The 22233-nt window shown below is 35.6% G+C and overlaps 11 non-coding genes across 11 annotated transcripts; all 11 read right to left on the bottom strand.

Moving 5' to 3' along the window:
* Nucleotides 1-906: 906 nt before the first annotated feature.
* On the bottom strand, nucleotides 907-992 carry TRNAR-UCU (transfer RNA arginine (anticodon UCU)). Its single transcript is given in 2 exon segments — nucleotides 907-942; nucleotides 956-992. It is a non-coding gene; the product is annotated as a tRNA-Arg (tRNA).
* Nucleotides 993-1852: 860 nt separating this feature from the next.
* Nucleotides 1853-1938, bottom strand: TRNAR-UCU (transfer RNA arginine (anticodon UCU)). Its single transcript is given in 2 exon segments — nucleotides 1853-1888; nucleotides 1902-1938. It is a non-coding gene; the product is annotated as a tRNA-Arg (tRNA).
* A 5377-nt stretch (nucleotides 1939-7315) lies between these two features.
* Nucleotides 7316-7401, bottom strand: TRNAR-UCU (transfer RNA arginine (anticodon UCU)). The gene is given in 2 exon segments: nucleotides 7316-7351; nucleotides 7365-7401. It is a non-coding gene; the product is annotated as a tRNA-Arg (tRNA).
* Nucleotides 7402-9138: 1737 nt separating this feature from the next.
* Nucleotides 9139-9224, bottom strand: TRNAR-UCU (transfer RNA arginine (anticodon UCU)). The gene is given in 2 exon segments: nucleotides 9139-9174; nucleotides 9188-9224. It is a non-coding gene; the product is annotated as a tRNA-Arg (tRNA).
* A 1737-nt stretch (nucleotides 9225-10961) lies between these two features.
* TRNAR-UCU (transfer RNA arginine (anticodon UCU)) lies at nucleotides 10962-11047 on the bottom strand. Its single transcript is given in 2 exon segments — nucleotides 10962-10997; nucleotides 11011-11047. It is a non-coding gene; the product is annotated as a tRNA-Arg (tRNA).
* Nucleotides 11048-12784: 1737 nt separating this feature from the next.
* TRNAR-UCU (transfer RNA arginine (anticodon UCU)) lies at nucleotides 12785-12870 on the bottom strand. Its single transcript is given in 2 exon segments — nucleotides 12785-12820; nucleotides 12834-12870. It is a non-coding gene; the product is annotated as a tRNA-Arg (tRNA).
* Nucleotides 12871-14608: 1738 nt separating this feature from the next.
* TRNAR-UCU (transfer RNA arginine (anticodon UCU)) lies at nucleotides 14609-14694 on the bottom strand. Its single transcript is given in 2 exon segments — nucleotides 14609-14644; nucleotides 14658-14694. It is a non-coding gene; the product is annotated as a tRNA-Arg (tRNA).
* A 1737-nt stretch (nucleotides 14695-16431) lies between these two features.
* TRNAR-UCU (transfer RNA arginine (anticodon UCU)) lies at nucleotides 16432-16517 on the bottom strand. Its single transcript is given in 2 exon segments — nucleotides 16432-16467; nucleotides 16481-16517. It is a non-coding gene; the product is annotated as a tRNA-Arg (tRNA).
* Nucleotides 16518-18254: 1737 nt separating this feature from the next.
* TRNAR-UCU (transfer RNA arginine (anticodon UCU)) lies at nucleotides 18255-18340 on the bottom strand. Its single transcript is given in 2 exon segments — nucleotides 18255-18290; nucleotides 18304-18340. It is a non-coding gene; the product is annotated as a tRNA-Arg (tRNA).
* Nucleotides 18341-20077: 1737 nt separating this feature from the next.
* TRNAR-UCU (transfer RNA arginine (anticodon UCU)) lies at nucleotides 20078-20163 on the bottom strand. Its single transcript is given in 2 exon segments — nucleotides 20078-20113; nucleotides 20127-20163. It is a non-coding gene; the product is annotated as a tRNA-Arg (tRNA).
* Nucleotides 20164-21901: 1738 nt separating this feature from the next.
* TRNAR-UCU (transfer RNA arginine (anticodon UCU)) lies at nucleotides 21902-21987 on the bottom strand. The gene is given in 2 exon segments: nucleotides 21902-21937; nucleotides 21951-21987. It is a non-coding gene; the product is annotated as a tRNA-Arg (tRNA).
* Between the last annotated feature and the right edge of the window lie 246 nt (nucleotides 21988-22233).

Genomic DNA, 22233 nt, shown 5'->3' on the forward strand with positions numbered 1-22233 from the left:
AATCTAACTTCCACTGAATTTCAGCTCGTCAAAAAATGACCTGCTTACATGATTTCAGTGATCTCGTCAGCTCAGGAGAAAGTGTTCATGAGGACAAGGCAGCTGTTTTCACTCTGTTCTTATCTTTGACCTTTTTGGCAACTTTTTAGCAAAAAAAAGTCCACGTTTTGCGTAATGGCACAATATTTATGCCAAAAAGTCATGCACACATATAATCACTCTACGGATGGACTGGAGTATGCTTGCCCAAATTTAGCATTTTTTTTAAGTTATAGTTGACAAATCAGCCAAAAATATCTAGAAACCCCAAATCCAACCCACAATAGAGATCATAAAGAAATATCAGGCAAACACATACAAAAAAGACTTTTAAAAAGGCTCAAGTTGAAAAAGGAATCTGGGACTACTGAAAACAGCTAACAGAATATCAAACACTAGGCCAAAAATAGGCAATAACAAACTGTGCCCTATCTGCTATCCTTTGGAACATTGAGCCGTTAGTAGCTGCTCCCTCTACGTTGTTTGTTGAGCTAAAATCTAAATGTGACTTCCAATTTGTAAGTTCAGCAATTCTAAACCATAACCTCAGCTAGTTCGCTCTGATAGAGACATCAGAAAATAAACCTCAGCATTAAAGAGTTCATGTCATTTCTCTTTCAGGTACTGGTAACTATCATAAATCAAGAATTTCTAAACTGGATGCAAAAAAAGTCATTTTAAAAGTCAACAAAATTAAGTTGTCCTATTAGTTAGTCTTCAGCAGCAAGTAGTCCCTAGTGAAGTTTTAGTCCTAGAACAATGCTCTGAACTTTGATATGAAGCCCAGATCTGATATTTTTCTTTTTTTTTTTCATTTTTCTAACATCAACTGAGACAAAGTAGTAATATCACGCGAACAACAAAATATGACTCTGATGGGGCTCGAACCCACAACCTTTGAATCACAACAATTGACTAGAAGTCCAATGCGCTATGCATTGCGCCACAGAGCCACAAGTCTACTAATTAAGGTGGGTGTTCTGCCATGTCTAGACAATCCATTTTTTCCTGATGGTGACTGGATAGCAGTAAGATTCCTGTTCTCTTTGAAACTTTGCCTTAGTCTTCTTATATGTAAAAGTAAAACTGGACAGCAAGAAAATGCATATGCTGTAAAAACAAAGATCTATTTCATATTGATACTCACTACAAGCGTTTTTTAGTCTTACATGCTAGCAGTTCATTTTAAAGTACTAACAGAGTTCCCTGTTGCTAAAGTGTGGCATGGAAAGGTATGCAATTCCAAGAAAGGAGTAGGTTTTGTTGGTTTTAACTCTCAAGTTTTGATCTTTATTACTTTCTACAACTTCAATACAGTAGCCACTGGCCCTCTGGAACTTAAGCCAAGAAAAATGGTTTGGAACATAAGTGTTCTTGTATGCTAATGAACTACTGGATTGAGCCGTTAGTAGCTGCTCCCTCTACGTTGTTTGTTGAGCTAAAATCTAAATGTGACTTCCAATTTGTAAGTTCAGCAATTCTAAACCATAACCTCAGCTAGTTTGCTCTGATAGAGACATCAGAAAATAAACCTCAGCATTAAAGAGTTCATGTCATTTTTCTTTCAGGTACTGGTAACTATCATAAATCAAGAATTTCTAAACTGGATGCAAAAAAAGTCATTTTAAAAGTCAACAAAATTAAGTTGTCCTATTAGTTAGTCTTCAGCAGCAAGTAGTCCCTAGTGAAGTTTTAGTCCTAGAACAATGCTCTGAACTTTGATATGAAGCCCAGATCTGATATTTTTCTTTTTTTTTTCATTTTTCTAACATCAACTGAGACAAAGTAGTAATTTCACGCGAACAACAAAATATGACTCTGGTGGGACTCGAACCCACAACCTTTGAATCACATCAATTGGCTAGAAGTCCAATGCGCTATCCATTGTGCCACAGAGCCACAAGTCTCCTGATTAAGGTGGGTGTTCTGCCATGTCTAGACAATCCATTTTTTCCTGATGGTGACTGGATAGCAGTAAGATTCCTGTTCTCTTTGAAACTTTGCCTTAGTCTTATATGTAAAAGTAAAACTCGACAGCAAGAAAATGCATATGCTGTAAAAAAGAAAGATCTATTTCATATTAATACTCACTACATGCGTTTTTTAGTCTTACATGCTAGCAGTTCATTTTAAAGTACTAACAGAGTTCCCTGTTGCTAAAGTGTGGCATGGAAATGTATGCAATTCCAAGAAAGGAGTAGGTTTTGTTGGTTTTAACTCTCAAGTTTTGATCTTTATTACTTTCTACAACTTCAATACAGTAGCCACTGGCCCTCTGGAACTTAAGCCAAGAAAAATGGTTTGGAACATAAGTGTTCTTGTATGCTAATGGACTACTGGATTGGGAAGGATATTCGTCAATAAAAAAGAAATTATTTAGCCATTTGAGAAGATTATCAGATAACATGTGTTTTAGTCCAAATAAATGCTGGGAAATTTTCTGAAGTGCTCCTGCTATATATCCTGATTTCAGCAGGCACCTATACTTTTCTCTAGACGTTTTTCCTTTCCTCATTGTTTCCTTTTGCAGTTTTTCTAAGTATACCTAGGACTGTACTTCTAATGGCCAAAAGTTTTCAGACTGATACAAAATTTGGTTTTCACAAAGTTTACTGCTTCAGCTTTTTTAGTGGTAATTTGTGTAAACTCTAGATTATAATGAATAAAGATCAAATTAATTGCCAAAATGTGCAAACTCATTTCTTGCCATGAAAATTATCCTAATCGCAAAATCTAATTTCCACTGAATTTCAGCTCTTCAAAAAATGACCTGCTTACATGATTTCAGTGATCTCGTCAGCTCAGGAGAAAGTGTTCATGAGGACAAGGCAGCTGTTTTCACTCTGTTCTTATCTTTGACCTTTTTGGCAACTTTTTAGCAAAAAAAAGTCCACGTTTTGCGTAATGGCACAATATTTATTCCAAAAGGTCATGCACACATATAATCACTCTACGGATGGACTGGAGTATGCTTGCCCAAATTTAGCATTTTTTTTAAGTTATAGTTGACAAATCAGCCAAAAATATCTAGAAACCCCAAATCCAACCCACAATAGAGATCATAAAGAAATATCAGGCAAACACATACAAAAAAGACTTTTAAAAAGGCTCAAGTTGAAAAAAGAATCTGGGACTACTGAAAACAGCTAACAGAATATCAAACACTAGACCAAAAATAGTCAATAACAAACTGTGCCCTATCTGCTATCCTTTGGAACATTGAGCCGTTAGTAGCTGCTCCCTCTACGTTGTTTGTTGAGCTAAAATCTAAATGTGACTTCCAATTTGTAAGTTCAGCAATTCTAAACCATAACCTCAGCTAGTTCGCTCTGATAGAGACATCAGAAAATAAACCTCAGCATTAAAGAGTTCATGTCATTTCTCTTTCAGGTACTGGTAACATTCATAAATCAAGAATTTCTAAACTGGATGCAAAAAAAGTCATTTTAAAAGTCAACAAAATTAAGTTGTCCTATTAGTCTTCAGCAGCAAATAGGCCCTAGTGAAGTTTTAGTCCTAGAACAATGCTCTGAACTTTGATATGAAGCCCAGATCTGATATTTTTCTTTTTTTTTTTTCATTTTTCTAACATCAACTGAGACACAGTAGTAATATCACGCGAACAACAAAAAATGACTCTGGTGGGATTTGAACCCACAACCTTTGAGTCACATCAATTGGCTAGAATTCCAATGCGCTATCCATTGCACCACAGAGCCACAAGTCTCCTGATTAAGGTGGGTGTTCTGCCATGTCTAGACAATCCATTTTTTCCTGATGGTGACTGGATAGCAGTAAGATTCCTGTTCTCTTTGAAACTTTGCCTTAGTCTTCTTATTAGTAAAAGTAAAACTGGACAGCAAGAAAATGCATATGCTGTAAAAAAGAAAGATCTATTTCATATTAATACTCACTACATGCGTTTTTTAGTCTTACATGCTAGCAGTTCATTTTAAAGTACTAACAGAGTTCCCTGTTGCTAAAGTGTGGCATGGAAATGTATGCCATTCCAAGAAAGGAGTAGGTTTTGTTGGTTTTAACTCTCAAGTTTTGATCTTTATTACTTTCTACAACTTCAATACAGTAGCCACTGGCCCTCTGGAACTTAAGCCAAGAAAAATGGTTTAGAACATAAGTGTTCTTGTATGCTAATGAACTACTGGATTGGGAAGGATAGGCGTCAATAAAAAAGAAATTATTTAGCCATTTGAGAAGATTATCAGATAACATGTGTTTTAGTCCAAATAAATGCTGGGAAATTTTCTGAAGTGCTCCTGCTATATATCCTGATTTCAGCAGGCACCTATACTTTTCTCTAGGCGTTTTTCCTTTCCTCATTGTTTCCTTTTGCAGTTTTTCTAAGTATACCTAGGACTGTACTTCTAATGGCCAAAAGTTTTCAGACTGATACAAAATTTGGTTTTCACAAAGTTTACTGCTTCAGCTTTTTTAGTGGTAATTTGTGTAAGCTCTAGATTATAATGAATAAAGATCAAATGAATTGCCAAAATGTGCAAACTCATTTCTTGCCATGAAAATTAACCTAATCGCAAAATCTAATTTCCACTGAATTTCAGCTCTTCAAAAAATGACCTGCTTACATGATTTCAGTGATCTCGTCAGCTCAGGAGAAAGTGTTCATGAGGACAAGGCAGCTGTTTTCACTCTGTTCTTATCTTTGACATTTTTGGCAACTTTTTAGCAAAAAAAGTCCACGTTTTGCGTAATGGCACAATATTTATGCCAAAATGTCATGCACACATATAATCACTCTACGGATGGACTGGAGTATGCTTGCCCAAATTTAGCATTTTTTTTAAGTTATAGTTGACAAATCAGCCAAAAATATCTAGAAACCCCAAATCCAACCCACAATAGAGATCATAAAGAAATATTAGGCAAACACATACAATAAAGACTTTTAAAAAGGCTCAAGTTGAAAAAAGAATCTGGGACTACTGAAAACAGCTAACAGAATATCAAACACTAGACCAAAAATAGGCAATAACAAACTGTGCCCTATCTGCTATCCTTTGGAACATTGAGCCGTTAGTAGCTGCTCCCTCTACATTGTTTGTTGAGCTAAAATCTAAATGTGACTTCCAATTTGTAAGTTAAGCATTTCTAAACCATAACCTCAGCTAGTTCGCTCTGATAGAGACATCAGAAAATAAACCTCAGCATTAAAGAGTTCATGTCATTTCTCTTTCAGGTACTGGTAACATTCATAAATCAAGAATTTCTAAACTGGATGCAAAAAGAGTCATATTAAAAGTCAACAAAATTAAGTTGTCCTATTAGTCTTCAGCAGCAAGTAGGCCCTAGTGAAGTTTTAGTCCTAGAACAATGCTCTGAACTTTGATATGAAGCCCAGATCTGATATTTTTCTTTTTTTTTTTCATTTTTCTAACATCAACTGAGACAAAGTAGTAATATCACGCGAACAACAAAATATAACTCTGGTGGGACTCAAACCCACAACCTTTGAATCACATCAATTGGCTAGAAGTCCAATGTGCTATCCATTGCGCCACAGAGCCACAAGTTTCCTGATTAAGGTGGGTGTTCTGCCATGTCTAGACAATCCATTTTTTCCTGATGGTGACTGGATAGCAGTAAGATTCCTGTTCTCTTTGAAACTTTGCCTTAGTCTTCTTATATGTAAAAGTAAAACTGGACAGCAAGAAAATGCATATGCTGTAAAAAAGAAAGATCTATTTCATATTAATACTCACTACATGCGTTTTTTAGTCTTACATGCTAGCAGTTCATTTTAAAGTACTAACAGAGTTCCCTGTTGCTAAAGTGTGGCATGGAAATGTATGCAATTCCAAGAAAGGAGTAGGTTTTGTTGGTTTTAACTCTCAAGTTTTGATCTTTATTACTTTCTACAACTTCAATACAGTAGCCACTGGCCCTCTGGAACTTAAGCCAAGAAAAATGGTTTGGAACATAAGTGTTCTTGTATGCTAATGAACTACTGGATTGGGAAGGATAGGCGTCAATAAAAAAGAAATTATTTAGCCATTTGAGAAGATTATCAGATAACATGTGTTTTAGTCCAAATAAATGCTGGGAAATTTTCTGAAGTGCTCCTGCTATATATCCTGATTTCAGCAGGCACCTATACTTTTTCTAGACGTTTTTCCTTTCCTCATTGTTTCCTTTTGCAGTTTTTCTAAGTATACCTAGGACTGTACTTCTAATGGCCAAAAGTTTTCAGAATGAAACAAAATTTGGTTTTCACAAAGTTTACTGCTTCAGCTTTTTTAGTGGTAATTTGTGTAAACTCTAGTTTATAATGAATAAAGATCAAATGAATTGCCAAAATGTGCAAACTCATTTCTTGCCATGAAAATTAACCTAATCGCAAAATCTAACTTCCACTGAATTTCCGCTCTTCAAAAAATGACCTGCTTACATGATTTCAGTGATCTCCTCAGCTCAGGAGAAAGTGTTCATGAGGACAAGGCAGCTGTTTTCACTCTGTTCTTATCTTTGACCTTTTTGGCAACTTTTTAGCAAAAAAAAGTCCACGTTTTGCGTAATGGCACAATATTTATGCCAAAAAGTCATGCACACATATAATCACTCTACGGATGGACTGGAGTATGCTTGCCCAAATTTAGCATTTTTTTTAAGTTATAGTTGACAAATCAGCCAAAAATATCTAGAATCCCCAAATCCAACCCACAATAGAGATCATAAAGAAATATCAGGCAAACACATACAAAAAAGACTTTTAAAAAGGCTCAAGTTGAAAAAGGAATCTGGGACTACTGAAAACAGCTAACAGAATATCAAACACTAGACCAAAAATAGGCAATAACAAACTGTGCCCTATCTGCTATCCTTTGGAACATTGAGCCGTTAGTAGCTGCTCCCTCTACGTTGTTTGTTGAGCTAAAATCTAAATGTGACTTCCAATTTGTAAGTTCAGCAATTCTAAACCATAACCTCAGCTAGTTCGCTCTGATAGAGACATCAGAAAATAAACCTCAGCATTAAAGAGTTCATGTCATTTCTCTTTCAGGTACTGGTAACATTCATAAATCAAGAATTTCTAAACTGGATGCAAAAAGAGTCATATTAAAAGTCAACAAAATTAAGTTGTCCTATTAGTCTTCAGCAGCAAGTAGGCCCTAGTGAAGTTTTAGTCCTAGAACAATGCTCTGAACTTTGATATGAAGCCCAGATCTGATATTTTTCTTTTTTTTTTTTCATTTTTCTAACATCAACTGAGACAAAGTAGTAATATCACGCGAACAACAAAATATGACTCTGGTGGGACTCGAACCCACAACCTTTGAATCATATCAATTGGTTAGAAGTCCAATGCGCTATCCATTGCACCACAGAGCCACAAGTCTCCTGATTAAGGTGGGTGTTCTGCCATGTCTAGACAATCCATTTTTTCCTGATGGTGACCGGACAACAGTAAGATTCCTGTTCGCTTTGAAACTTTGCCTTAGTCTTCTTATATGTGAAAGTAAAACTGGCCAGCAAGAAAATACATATGCTGTAAAAAAGAAAGATCTATTTCATATTAATACTCACTACATGCGTTTTTTAGTCTTACATGCTAGCAGTTCATTTTAAATTACTAACAGAGTTCCCTATTGCTAAAGTGTGGCATGGAAATGTATGCAATACCAAGAAAGGAGTAGCTTTTGTTGGTTTCTAACTCTCAAGTTTTGATCTTTATTTCTTTCTACAACTTCAATACAGTAGCCACTGGCCCTCTGGAACTTAAGCCAAGAAAAATGGTTTGGAACATAAGTGTTCTTGTATGCTAATGAACTACTGGATTGCGAAGGATAGGCGTCAATAAAAAAGAAATTATTTAGCCATTTGAGAAGATTATCAGATAACATGTGTTTTAGTCCAAATAAATGCTGGGAAATTTTCTGAAGTGCTCCTGCTATATATCCTGATTTCAGCAGGCACCTATACTTTTCTCTAGACGTTTTTCCTTTCCTCATTGTTTCCTTTTGCAGTTTTTCTAAGTATACCTAGGACTGTACTTCTAATGGCCAAAAGTTTTCAGACTGATACAAAATTTGGTTTTCACAAAGTTTACTGCTTCAGATTTTTTAGTGGTAATTTGTGTAAACTCTAGATTATAATGAATAAAGATCAAATTAATTGCCAAAATGTGCAAACTCATTTCTTGCCATGAAAATTAACCTAATCGCAAAATCTAATTTCCACTGAATTTCAGCTCTTCAAAAAATGACCTGCTTACATGATTTCAGTGATCTCGTCAGCTCAGGAGAAAGTGTTCATGAGGACAAGGCAGCTGTTTTCACTCTGTTCTTATCTTTGACCTTTTTGGCAACTTTTTAGCAAAAAAAAGTCCACGTTTTGTGTAATGGCACAATATTTATGCCAAAAAGTCATGCACACATATAATCACTCTACGGATGGACTGGAGTATGCTTGCCCAAATTTAGCATTTTTTTTAAGTTATAGTTGACAAATCAGCCAAAAGTATCTAGAAACCCCAAATCCAACCCACAATAGAGATCATAAAGAAATATCAGACAAACACATACAAAAAAGACTTTTAAAAAGGCTCAAGTTGAAAAAGGAATCTGGGACTACTGAAAACAGCTAACAGAATATCAAACACTAGACCAAAAATAGGCAATAACAAACTGTGCCCTATCTGCTATCCTTTGGAACATTGAGCCGTTAGTAGCTGCTCCCTCTACGTTGTTTGTTGAGCTAAAATCTAAATGTGACTTCCAATTTGTAAGTTCAGCAATTCTAAACCATAACCTCAGCTAGTTCGCTCTGATAGAGACATCAGAAAATAAACCTCAGCATTAAAGAGTTCATGTCATTTCTCTTTCAGGTACTGGTAACATTCATAAATCAAGAATTTCTAAACTGGATGCAAAAAGAGTCATATTAAAAGTCAACAAAATTAAGTTGTCCTATTAGTCTTCAGCAGCAAGTAGGCCCTAGTGAAGTTTTAGTCCTAGAACAATGCTCTGAACTTTGATATGAAGCCCAGATCTGATATTTTTCTTTTTTTTTTTCATTTTTCTAACATCAACTGAGACAAAGTAGTAATATCACGCGAACAACAAAATATGACTCTGGTGGGACTCGAACCCACAACCTTTGAATCACATCAATTGGCTAGAAGTCCAATGTGCTATCCATTGCGCCACAGAGCCACAAGTCTCCTGATTAAGGTGGGTGTTCTGCCATGTCTAGACAATCCATTTTTTCCTGATGGTGACTGGATAGCAGTAAGATTCCTGTTCTCTTTGAAACTTTGCCTTAGTCTTCTTATATGTAAAAGTAAAACTGGACAGCAAGAAAATGCATATGCTGTAAAAAAGAAAGATCTATTTCATATTAATACTCACTACATGCGTTTTTTAGTCTTACATGCTAGCAGTTCATTTTAAAGTACTAACAGAGTTCCCTGTTGCTAAAGTGTGGCATGGAAATGTATGCAATTCCAAGAAAGGAGTAGGTTTTGTTGGTTTTAACTCTCAAGTTTTGATCTTTATTACTTTCTACAACTTCAATATAGTAGCCACTGGCCCTCTGGAACTTAAGCCAAGAAAAATGGTTTGGAACATAAGTGTTCTTGTATGCTAATGAACTACTGGATTGGGAAGGATAGGCGTCAATAAAAAAGAAATTATTTAGCCATTTGAGAAGATTATCAGATAACATGTGTTTTAGTCCAAATAAATGCTGGGAAATTTTCTGAAGTGCTCCTGCTATATATCCTGATTTCAGCAGGCACCTATACTTTTCTCTAGACGTTTTTCCTTTCCTCATTGTTTCCTTTTGCAGTTTTTCTAAGTATACCTAGGACTGTACTTCTAATGGCCAAAAGTTTTCAGAATGAAACAAAATTTGGTTTTCACAAAGTTTACTGCTTCAGCTTTTTTAGTGGTAATTTGTGTAAACTCTAGTTTATAATGAATAAAGATCAAATGAATTGCCAAAATGTGCAAACTCATTTCTTGCCATGAAAATTAACCTAATCGCAAAATCTAACTTCCACTGAATTTCCGCTCTTCAAAAAATGACCTGCTTACATGATTTCAGTGATCTCCTCAGCTCAGGAGAAAGTGTTCATGAGGACAAGGCAGCTGTTTTCACTCTGTTCTTATCTTTGACCTTTTTGGCAACTTTTTAGCAAAAAAAAGTCCACGTTTTGTGTAATGGCACAATATTTATGCCAAAAAGTCATGCACACATATAATCACTCTACGGATGGACTGGAGTATGCTTGCCCAAATTTAGCATTTTTTTTAAGTTATAGTTGACAAATCAGCCAAAAGTATCTAGAAACCCCAAATCCAACCCACAATAGAGATCATAAAGAAATATCAGACAAACACATACAAAAAAGACTTTTAAAAAGGCTCAAGTTGAAAAAGGAATCTGGGACTACTGAAAACAGCTAACAGAATATCAAACACTAGACCAAAAATAGGCAATAACAAACTGTGCCCTATCTGCTATCCTTTGGAACATTGAGCCGTTAGTAGCTGCTCCCTCTACGTTGTTTGTTGAGCTAAAATCTAAATGTGACTTCCAATTTGTAAGTTCAGCAATTCTAAACCATAACCTCAGCTAGTTCGCTCTGATAGAGACATCAGAAAATAAACCTCAGCATTAAAGAGTTCATGTCATTTCTCTTTCAGGTACTGGTAACATTCATAAATCAAGAATTTCTAAACTGGATGCAAAAAGAGTCATATTAAAAGTCAACAAAATTAAGTTGTCCTATTAGTCTTCAGCAGCAAGTAGGCCCTAGTGAAGTTTTAGTCCTAGAACAATGCTCTGAACTTTGATATGAAGCCCAGATCTGATATTTTTCTTTTTTTTTTTTCATTTTTCTAACATCAACTGAGACAAAGTAGTAATATCACGCGAACAACAAAATATGACTCTGGTGGGACTCGAACCCACAACCTTTGAATCACATCAATTGGCTAGAAGTCCAATGTGCTATCCATTGCGCCACAGAGCCACAAGTCTCCTGATTAAGGTGGGTGTTCTGCCATGTCTAGACAATCCATTTTTTCCTGATGGTGACTGGATAGCAGTAAGATTCCTGTTCTCTTTGAAACTTTGCCTTAGTCTTCTTATATGTAAAAGTAAAACTGGACAGCAAGAAAATGCATATGCTGTAAAAAAGAAAGATCTATTTCATATTAATACTCACTACATGCGTTTTTTAGTCTTACATGCTAGCAGTTCATTTTAAAGTACTAACAGAGTTCCCTGTTGCTAAAGTGTGGCATGGAAATGTATGCAATTCCAAGAAAGGAGTAGGTTTTGTTGGTTTTAACTCTCAAGTTTTGATCTTTATTACTTTCTACAACTTCAATATAGTAGCCACTGGCCCTCTGGAACTTAAGCCAAGAAAAATGGTTTGGAACATAAGTGTTCTTGTATGCTAATGAACTACTGGATTGGGAAGGATAGGCGTCAATAAAAAAGAAATTATTTAGCCATTTGAGAAGATTATCAGATAACATGTGTTTTAGTCCAAATAAATGCTGGGAAATTTTCTGAAGTGCTCCTGCTATATATCCTGATTTCAGCAGGCACCTATACTTTTCTCTAGACGTTTTTCCTTTCCTCATTGTTTCCTTTTGCAGTTTTTCTAAGTATACCTAGGACTGTACTTCTAATGGCCAAAAGTTTTCAGAATGAAACAAAATTTGGTTTTCACAAAGTTTACTGCTTCAGCTTTTTTAGTGGTAATTTGTGTAAACTCTAGTTTATAATGAATAAAGATCAAATGAATTGCCAAAATGTGCAAACTCATTTCTTGCCATGAAAATTAACCTAATCGCAAAATCTAACTTCCACTGAATTTCCGCTCTTCAAAAAATGACCTGCTTACATGATTTCAGTGATCTCCTCAGCTCAGGAGAAAGTGTTCATGAGGACAAGGCAGCTGTTTTCACTCTGTTCTTATCTTTGACCTTTTTGGCAACTTTTTAGCAAAAAAAAGTCCACGTTTTGCGTAATGGCACAATATTTATGCCAAAAAGTCATGCACACATATAATCACTCTACGGATGGACTGGAGTATGCTTGCCCAAATTTAGCATTTTTTTTAAGTTATAGTTGACAAATCAGCCAAAAATATCTAGAATCCCCAAATCCAACCCACAATAGAGATCATAAAGAAATATCAGGCAAACACATACAAAAAAGACTTTTAAAAAGGCTCAAGTTGAAAAAGGAATCTGGGACTACTGAAAACAGCTAACAGAATATCAAACACTAGACCAAAAATAGGCAATAACAAACTGTGCCCTATCTGCTATCCTTTGGAACATTGAGCCGTTAGTAGCTGCTCCCTCTACGTTGTTTGTTGAGCTAAAATCTAAATGTGACTTCCAATTTGTAAGTTCAGCAATTCTAAACCATAACCTCAGCTAGTTCGCTCTGATAGAGACATCAGAAAATAAACCTCAGCATTAAAGAGTTCATGTCATTTCTCTTTCAGGTACTGGTAACATTCATAAATCAAGAATTTCTAAACTGGATGCAAAAAGAGTCATATTAAAAGTCAACAAAATTAAGTTGTCCTATTAGTCTTCAGCAGCAAGTAGGCCCTAGTGAAGTTTTAGTCCTAGAACAATGCTCTGAACTTTGATATGAAGCCCAGATCTGATATTTTTCTTTTTTTTTTTTCATTTTTCTAACATCAACTGAGACAAAGTAGTAATATCACGCGAACAACAAAATATGACTCTGGTGGGACTCGAACCCACAACCTTTGAATCACATCAATTGGCTAGAAGTCCAATGCGCTATCCATTGCACCACAGAGCCACAAGTCTCCTGATTAAGGTGGGTGTTCTGCCATGTCTAGACAATCCATTTTTTCCTGATGGTGACGGGACAACAGTAAGATTCCTGTTCGCTTTGAAACTTTGCCTTAGTCTTCTTATATGTGAAAGTAAAACTGGCCAGCAAGAAAATACATATGCTGTAAAAAAGAAAGATCTATTTCATATTAATACTCACTACATGCGTTTTTTAGTCTTACATGCTAGCAGTTCATTTTAAATTACTAACAGAGTTCCCTATTGCTAAAGTGTGGCATGGAAATGTATGCAATACTAAGAAAGGAGTAGCTTTTGTTGGTTTCTAACTCTCAAGTTTTGATCTTTATTTCTTTCTACAACTTCAATACAGTAGCCACTGGCCCTCTGGAACTTAAGCCAAGAAAAATGGTTTGGAACATAAGTGTTCTTGTATGCTAATGAACTACTGGATTGCGAAGGATAGGCGTCAATAAAAAAGAAATTATTTAGCCATTTGAGAAGATTATCAGATAACATGTGTTTTAGTCCAAATAAATGCTGGGAAATTTTCTGAAGTGCTCCTGCTTTATATCCTGATTTCAGCAGGCACCTATACTTTTCTCTAGACGTTTTTCCTTTCCTCATTGTTTCCTTTTGCAGTTTTTCTAAGTATACCTAGGACTGTACTTCTAATGGCCAAAAGTTTTCAGACTGATACAAAATTTGGTTTTCACAAAGTTTACTGCTTCAGCTTTTTTAGTGGTAATTTGTGTAAACTCTAGATTATAATGAATAAAGATCAAATTAATTGCCAACATGTGCAAACTCATTTCTTGCCATGAAAATTAACCTAATCGCAAAATCTAATTTCCACTGAATTTCAGCTCTTCAAAAAATGACCTGCTTACATGATTTCAGTGATCTCGTCAGCTCAGGAGAAAGTGTTCATGAGGACAAGGCAGCTGTTTTCACTCTGTTCTTATCTTTGACCTTTTTGGCAACTTTTTAGCAAAAAAAAGTCCATGTTTTGCGTAATGGCACAATATTTATGCCAAAAAGTCATGCACACATATAATCACTCTACGGATGGACTGGAGTATGCTTGCCCAAATTTAGCATTTTTTTTAAGTTATAGTTGACAAATCAGCCAAAAATATCTAGAAACCCCAAATCCAACCCACAATAGAGATCATAAAGAAATATCAGGCAAACACATACAAAAAAGACTTTTAAAAAGGCTCAAGTTGAAAAAGGAATCTGGGACTACTGAAAACAGCTAACAGAATATCAAACACTAGACCAAAAATAGGCAATAACAAACTGTGCCCTATCTGCTATCCTTTGGAACATTGAGCCGTTAGTAGCTGCTCCCTCTACGTTGTTTGTTGAGCTAAAATCTAAATGTGACTTCCAATTTGTAAGTTCAGCAATTCTAAACCATAACCTCAGCTAGTTCGCTCTGATAGAGACATCAGAAAATAAACCTCAGCATTAAAGAGTTCATGTCATTTCTCTTTCAGGTACTGGTAACATTCCTAAATCAAGAATTTCTAAACTGGATGCAAAAAGAGTCATATTAAAAGTCAACAAAATTAAGTTGTCCTATTAGTCTTCAGCAGCAAGTAGGCCCTAGTGAAGTTTTAGTCCTAGAACAATGCTCTGAACTTTGATATGAAGCCCAGATGTGATATTTTTCTTTTTTTTTTTTCATTTTTCTAACATCAACTGAGACAAAGTAGTAATATCACGCGAACAACAAAATATGACTCTGGTGGGACTCGAACCCACAACCTTTGAATCACATCAATTGGCTAGAAGTCCAATGTGCTATCCATTGCGCCACAGAGCCACAAGTCTCCTGATTAAGGTGGGTGTTCTGCCATGTCTAGACAATCCATTTTTTCCTGATGGTGACCGGACAACAGTAAGATTCCTGTTTGCTTTGAAACTTTGCCTTAGTCTTCTTATATGTGAAAGTAAAACTGGCCAGCAAGAAAATACATATGCTGTAAAAAAGAAAGATCTATTTCATATTAATACTCACTACATGCGTTTTTTAGTCTTACATGCTAGCAGTTCATTTTAAATTACTAACAGAGTTCCCTATTGCTAAAGTGTGGCATGGAAATGTATGCAATACCAAGAAAGGAGTAGCTTTTGTTGGTTTCTAACTCTCAAGTTTTGATCTTTATTTCTTTCTACAACTTCAATACAGTAGCCACTGGCCCTCTGGAACTTAAGCCAAGAAAAATGGTTTGGAACATAAGTGTTCTTGTATGCTAATGAACTACTGGATTGCGAAGGATAGGCGTCAATAAAAAAGAAATTATTTAGCCATTTGAGAAGATTATCAGATAACATGTGTTTTAGTCCAAATAAATGCTGGGAAATTTTCTGAAGTGCTCCTGCTATATATCCTGATTTCAGCAGGCACCTATACTTTTCTCTAGACGTTTTTCCTTTCCTCATTGTTTCCTTTTGCAGTTTTTCTAAGTATACCTAGGACTGTACTTCTAATGGCCAAAAGTTTTCAGACTGATACAAAATTTGGTTTTCACAAAGTTTACTGCTTCAGATTTTTTAGTGGTAATTTGTGTAAACTCTAGATTATAATGAATAAAGATCAAATTAATTGCCAAAATGTGCAAACTCATTTCTTGCCATGAAAATTAACCTAATCGCAAAATCTAATTTCCACTGAATTTCAGCTCTTCAAAAAATGACCTGCTTACATGATTTCAGTGATCTCGTCAGCTCAGGAGAAAGTGTTCATGAGGACAAGGCAGCTGTTTTCACTCTGTTCTTATCTTTGACCTTTTTGGCAACTTTTTAGCAAAAAAAAGTCCACGTTTTGTGTAATGGCACAATATTTATGCCAAAAAGTCATGCACACATATAATCACTCTACGGATGGACTGGAGTATGCTTGCCCAAATTTAGCATTTTTTTTAAGTTATAGTTGACAAATCAGCCAAAAGTATCTAGAAACCCCAAATCCAACCCACAATAGAGATCATAAAGAAATATCAGACAAACACATACAAAAAAGACTTTTAAAAAGGCTCAAGTTGAAAAAGGAATCTGGGACTACTGAAAACAGCTAACAGAATATCAAACACTAGACCAAAAATAGGCAATAACAAACTGTGCCCTATCTGCTATCCTTTGGAACATTGAGCCGTTAGTAGCTGCTCCCTCTACGTTGTTTGTTGAGCTAAAATCTAAATGTGACTTCCAATTTGTAAGTTCAGCAATTCTAAACCATAACCTCAGCTAGTTCGCTCTGATAGAGACATCAGAAAATAAACCTCAGCATTAAAGAGTTCATGTCATTTCTCTTTCAGGTACTGGTAACATTCATAAATCAAGAATTTCTAAACTGGATGCAAAAAGAGTCATATTAAAAGTCAACAAAATTAAGTTGTCCTATTAGTCTTCAGCAGCAAGTAGGCCCTAGTGAAGTTTTAGTCCTAGAACAATGCTCTGAACTTTGATATGAAGCCCAGATCTGATATTTTTCTTTTTTTTTTTCATTTTTCTAACATCAACTGAGACAAAGTAGTAATATCACGCGAACAACAAAATATGACTCTGGTGGGACTCGAACCCACAACCTTTGAATCACATCAATTGGCTAGAAGTCCAATGTGCTATCCATTGCGCCACAGAGCCACAAGTCTCCTGATTAAGGTGGGTGTTCTGCCATGTCTAGACAATCCATTTTTTCCTGATGGTGACTGGATAGCAGTAAGATTCCTGTTCTCTTTGAAACTTTGCCTTAGTCTTCTTATATGTAAAAGTAAAACTGGACAGCAAGAAAATGCATATGCTGTAAAAAAGAAAGATCTATTTCATATTAATACTCACTACATGCGTTTTTTAGTCTTACATGCTAGCAGTTCATTTTAAAGTACTAACAGAGTTCCCTGTTGCTAAAGTGTGGCATGGAAATGTATGCAATTCCAAGAAAGGAGTAGGTTTTGTTGGTTTTAACTCTCAAGTTTTGATCTTTATTACTTTCTACAACTTCAATATAGTAGCCACTGGCCCTCTGGAACTTAAGCCAAGAAAAATGGTTTGGAACATAAGTGTTCTTGTATGCTAATGAACTACTGGATTGGGAAGGATAGGCGTCAATAAAAAAGAAATTATTTAGCCATTTGAGAAGATTATCAGATAACATGTGTTTTAGTCCAAATAAATGCTGGGAAATTTTCTGAAGTGCTCCTGCTATATATCCTGATTTCAGCAGGCACCTATACTTTTCTCTAGACGTTTTTCCTTTCCTCATTGTTTCCTTTTGCAGTTTTTCTAAGTATACCTAGGACTGTACTTCTAATGGCCAAAAGTTTTCAGAATGAAACAAAATTTGGTTTTCACAAAGTTTACTGCTTCAGCTTTTTTAGTGGTAATTTGTGTAAACTCTAGTTTATAATGAATAAAGATCAAATGAATTGCCAAAATGTGCAAACTCATTTCTTGCCATGAAAATTAACCTAATCGCAAAATCTAACTTCCACTGAATTTCCGCTCTTCAAAAAATGACCTGCTTACATGATTTCAGTGATCTCCTCAGCTCAGGAGAAAGTGTTCATGAGGACAAGGCAGCTGTTTTCACTCTGTTCTTATCTTTGACCTTTTTGGCAACTTTTTAGCAAAAAAAAGTCCACGTTTTGTGTAATGGCACAATATTTATGCCAAAAAGTCATGCACACATATAATCACTCTACGGATGGACTGGAGTATGCTTGCCCAAATTTAGCATTTTTTTTAAGTTATAGTTGACAAATCAGCCAAAAGTATCTAGAAACCCCAAATCCAACCCACAATAGAGATCATAAAGAAATATCAGACAAACACATACAAAAAAGACTTTTAAAAAGGCTCAAGTTGAAAAAGGAATCTGGGACTACTGAAAACAGCTAACAGAATATCAAACACTAGACCAAAAATAGGCAATAACAAACTGTGCCCTATCTGCTATCCTTTGGAACATTGAGCCGTTAGTAGCTGCTCCCTCTACGTTGTTTGTTGAGCTAAAATCTAAATGTGACTTCCAATTTGTAAGTTCAGCAATTCTAAACCATAACCTCAGCTAGTTCGCTCTGATAGAGACATCAGAAAATAAACCTCAGCATTAAAGAGTTCATGTCATTTCTCTTTCAGGTACTGGTAACATTCCTAAATCAAGAATTTCTAAACTGGATGCAAAAAGAGTCATATTAAAAGTCAACAAAATTAAGTTGTCCTATTAGTCTTCAGCAGCAAGTAGGCCCTAGTGAAGTTTTAGTCCTAGAACAATGCTCTGAACTTTGATATGAAGCCCAGATCTGATATTTTTCTTTTTTTTTTTTCATTTTTCTAACATCAACTGAGACAAAGTAGTAATATCACGCGAACAACAAAATATGACTCTGGTGGGACTCGAACCCACAACCTTTGAATCACATCAATTGGCTAGAAGTCCAATGTGCTATCCATTGCGCCACAGAGCCACAAGTCTCCTGATTAAGGTGGGTGTTCTGCCATGTCTAGACAATCCATTTTTTCCTGATGGTGACTGGATAGCAGTAAGATTCCTGTTCTCTTTGAAACTTTGCCTTAGTCTTCTTATATGTAAAAGTAAAACTGGACAGCAAGAAAATGCATATGCTGTAAAAAAGAAAGATCTATTTCATATTAATACTCACTACATGCGTTTTTTAGTCTTACATGCTAGCAGTTCATTTTAAAGTACTAACAGAGTTCCCTGTTGCTAAAGTGTGGCATGGAAATGTATGCAATTCCAAGAAAGGAGTAGGTTTTGTTGGTTTTAACTCTCAAGTTTTGATCTTTATTACTTTCTACAACTTCAATATAGTAGCCACTGGCCCTCTGGAACTTAAGCCAAGAAAAATGGTTTGGAACATAAGTGTTCTTGTATGCTAATGAACTACTGGATTGGGAAGGATAGGCGTCAATAAAAAAGAAATTATTTAGCCATTTGAGAAGATTATCAGATAACATGTGTTTTAGTCCAAATAAATGCTGGGAAATTTTCTGAAGTGCTCCTGCTATATATCCTGATTTCAGCAGGCACCTATACTTTTCTCTAGACGTTTTTCCTTTCCTCATTGTTTCCTTTTGCAGTTTTTCTAAGTATACCTAGGACTGTACTTCTAATGGCCAAAAGTTTTCAGAATGAAACAAAATTTGGTTTTCACAAAGTTTACTGCTTCAGCTTTTTTAGTGGTAATTTGTGTAAACTCTAGTTTATAATGAATAAAGATCAAATGAATTGCCAAAATGTGCAAACTCATTTCTTGCCATGAAAATTAACCTAATCGCAAAATCTAACTTCCACTGAATTTCCGCTCTTCAAAAAATGACCTGCTTACATGATTTCAGTGATCTCCTCAGCTCAGGAGAAAGTGTTCATGAGGACAAGGCAGCTGTTTTCACTCTGTTCTTATCTTTGACCTTTTTGGCAACTTTTTAGCAAAAAAAAGTCCACGTTTTGCGTAATGGCACAATATTTATGCCAAAAAGTCATGCACACATATAATCACTCTACGGATGGACTGGAGTATGCTTGCCCAAATTTAGCATTTTTTTTAAGTTATAGTTGACAAATCAGCCAAAAATATCTAGAATCCCCAAATCCAACCCACAATAGAGATCATAAAGAAATATCAGGCAAACACATACAAAAAAGACTTTTAAAAAGGCTCAAGTTGAAAAAGGAATCTGGGACTACTGAAAACAGCTAACAGAATATCAAACACTAGACCAAAAATAGGCAATAACAAACTGTGCCCTATCTGCTATCCTTTGGAACATTGAGCCGTTAGTAGCTGCTCCCTCTACGTTGTTTGTTGAGCTAAAATCTAAATGTGACTTCCAATTTGTAAGTTCAGCAATTCTAAACCATAACCTCAGCTAGTTCGCTCTGATAGAGACATCAGAAAATAAACCTCAGCATTAAAGAGTTCATGTCATTTCTCTTTCAGGTACTGGTAACATTCATAAATCAAGAATTTCTAAACTGGATGCAAAAAGAGTCATATTAAAAGTCAACAAAATTAAGTTGTCCTATTAGTCTTCAGCAGCAAGTAGGCCCTAGTGAAGTTTTAGTCCTAGAACAATGCTCTGAACTTTGATATGAAGCCCAGATCTGATATTTTTCTTTTTTTTTTTTCATTTTTCTAACATCAACTGAGACAAAGTAGTAATATCACGCGAACAACAAAATATGACTCTGGTGGGACTCGAACCCACAACCTTTGAATCACATCAATTGGCTAGAAGTCCAATGCGCTATCCATTGCACCACAGAGCCACAAGTCTCCTGATTAAGGTGGGTGTTCTGCCATGTCTAGACAATCCATTTTTTCCTGATGGTGACCGGACAACAGTAAGATTCCTGTTCGCTTTGAAACTTTGCCTTAGTCTTCTTATATGTGAAAGTAAAACTGGCCAGCAAGAAAATACATATGCTGTAAAAAAGAAAGATCTATTTCATATTAATACTCACTACATGCGTTTTTTAGTCTTACATGCTAGCAGTTCATTTTAAATTACTAACAGAGTTCCCTATTGCTAAAGTGTGGCATGGAAATGTATGCAATACTAAGAAAGGAGTAGCTTTTGTTGGTTTCTAACTCTCAAGTTTTGATCTTTATTTCTTTCTACAACTTCAATACAGTAGCCACTGGCCCTCTGGAACTTAAGCCAAGAAAAATGGTTTGGAACATAAGTGTTCTTGTATGCTAATGAACTACTGGATTGCGAAGGATAGGCGTCAATAAAAAAGAAATTATTTAGCCATTTGAGAAGATTATCAGATAACATGTGTTTTAGTCCAAATAAATGCTGGGAAATTTTCTGAAGTGCTCCTGCTTTATATCCTGATTTCAGCAGGCACCTATACTTTTCTCTAGACGTTTTTCCTTTCCTCATTGTTTCCTTTTGCAGTTTTTCTAAGTATACCTAGGACTGTACTTCTAATGGCCAAAAGTTTTCAGACTGATACAAAATTTGGTTTTCACAAAGTTTACTGCTTCAGCTTTTTTAGTGGTAATTTGTGTAAACTCTAGATTATAATGAATAAAGATCAAATTAATTGCCAACATGTGCAAACTCATTTCTTGCCATGAAAATTAACCTAATCGCAAAATCTAATTTCCACTGAATTTCAGCTCTTCAAAAAATGACCTGCTTACATGATTTCAGTGATCTCGTCAGCTCAGGAGAAAGTGTTCATGAGGACAAGGCAGCTGTTTTCACTCTGTTCTTATCTTTGACCTTTTTGGCAACTTTTTAGCAAAAAAAAGTCCATGTTTTGCGTAATGGCACAATATTTATGCCAAAAAGTCATGCACACATATAATCACTCTACGGATGGACTGGAGTATGCTTGCCCAAATTTAGCATTTTTTTTAAGTTATAGTTGACAAATCAGCCAAAAATATCTAGAAACCCCAAATCCAACCCACAATAGAGATCATAAAGAAATATCAGGCAAACACATACAAAAAAGACTTTTAAAAAGGCTCAAGTTGAAAAAGGAATCTGGGACTACTGAAAACAGCTAACAGAATATCAAACACTAGACCAAAAATAGGCAATAACAAACTGTGCCCTATCTGCTATCCTTTGGAACATTGAGCCGTTAGTAGCTGCTCCCTCTACGTTGTTTGTTGAGCTAAAATCTAAATGTGACTTCCAATTTGTAAGTTCAGCAATTCTAAACCATAACCTCAGCTAGTTCGCTCTGATAGAGACATCAGAAAATAAACCTCAGCATTAAAGAGTTCATGTCATTTCTCTTTCAGGTACTGGTAACATTCCTAAATCAAGAATTTCTAAACTGGATGCAAAAAGAGTCATATTAAAAGTCAACAAAATTAAGTTGTCCTATTAGTCTTCAGCAGCAAGTAGGCCCTAGTGAAGTTTTAGTCCTAGAACAATGCTCTGAACTTTGATATGAAGCCCAGATGTGATATTTTTCTTTTTTTTTTTTCATTTTTCTAACATCAACTGAGACAAAGTAGTAATATCACGCGAACAACAAAATATGACTCTGGTGGGACTCGAACCCACAACCTTTGAATCACATCAATTGGCTAGAAGTCCAATGTGCTATCCATTGCGCCACAGAGCCACAAGTCTCCTGATTAAGGTGGGTGTTCTGCCATGTCTAGACAATCCATTTTTTCCTGATGGTGACCGGACAACAGTAAGATTCCTGTTTGCTTTGAAACTTTGCCTTAGTCTTCTTATATGTGAAAGTAAAACTGGCCAGCAAGAAAATACATATGCTGTAAAAAAGAAAGATCTATTTCATATTAATACTCACTACATGCGTTTTTTAGTCTTACATGCTAGCAGTTCATTTTAAATTACTAAC

The sequence above is a fragment of the Phyllobates terribilis genome, unplaced genomic scaffold, assembly GCF_046119375.1.
Source record: "Phyllobates terribilis strain yellow unplaced genomic scaffold, ASM4611937v1 Scaffold_1__5_contigs__length_1240528914, whole genome shotgun sequence".
Classification (NCBI taxonomy): domain Eukaryota; kingdom Metazoa; phylum Chordata; class Amphibia; order Anura; family Dendrobatidae; genus Phyllobates; species Phyllobates terribilis.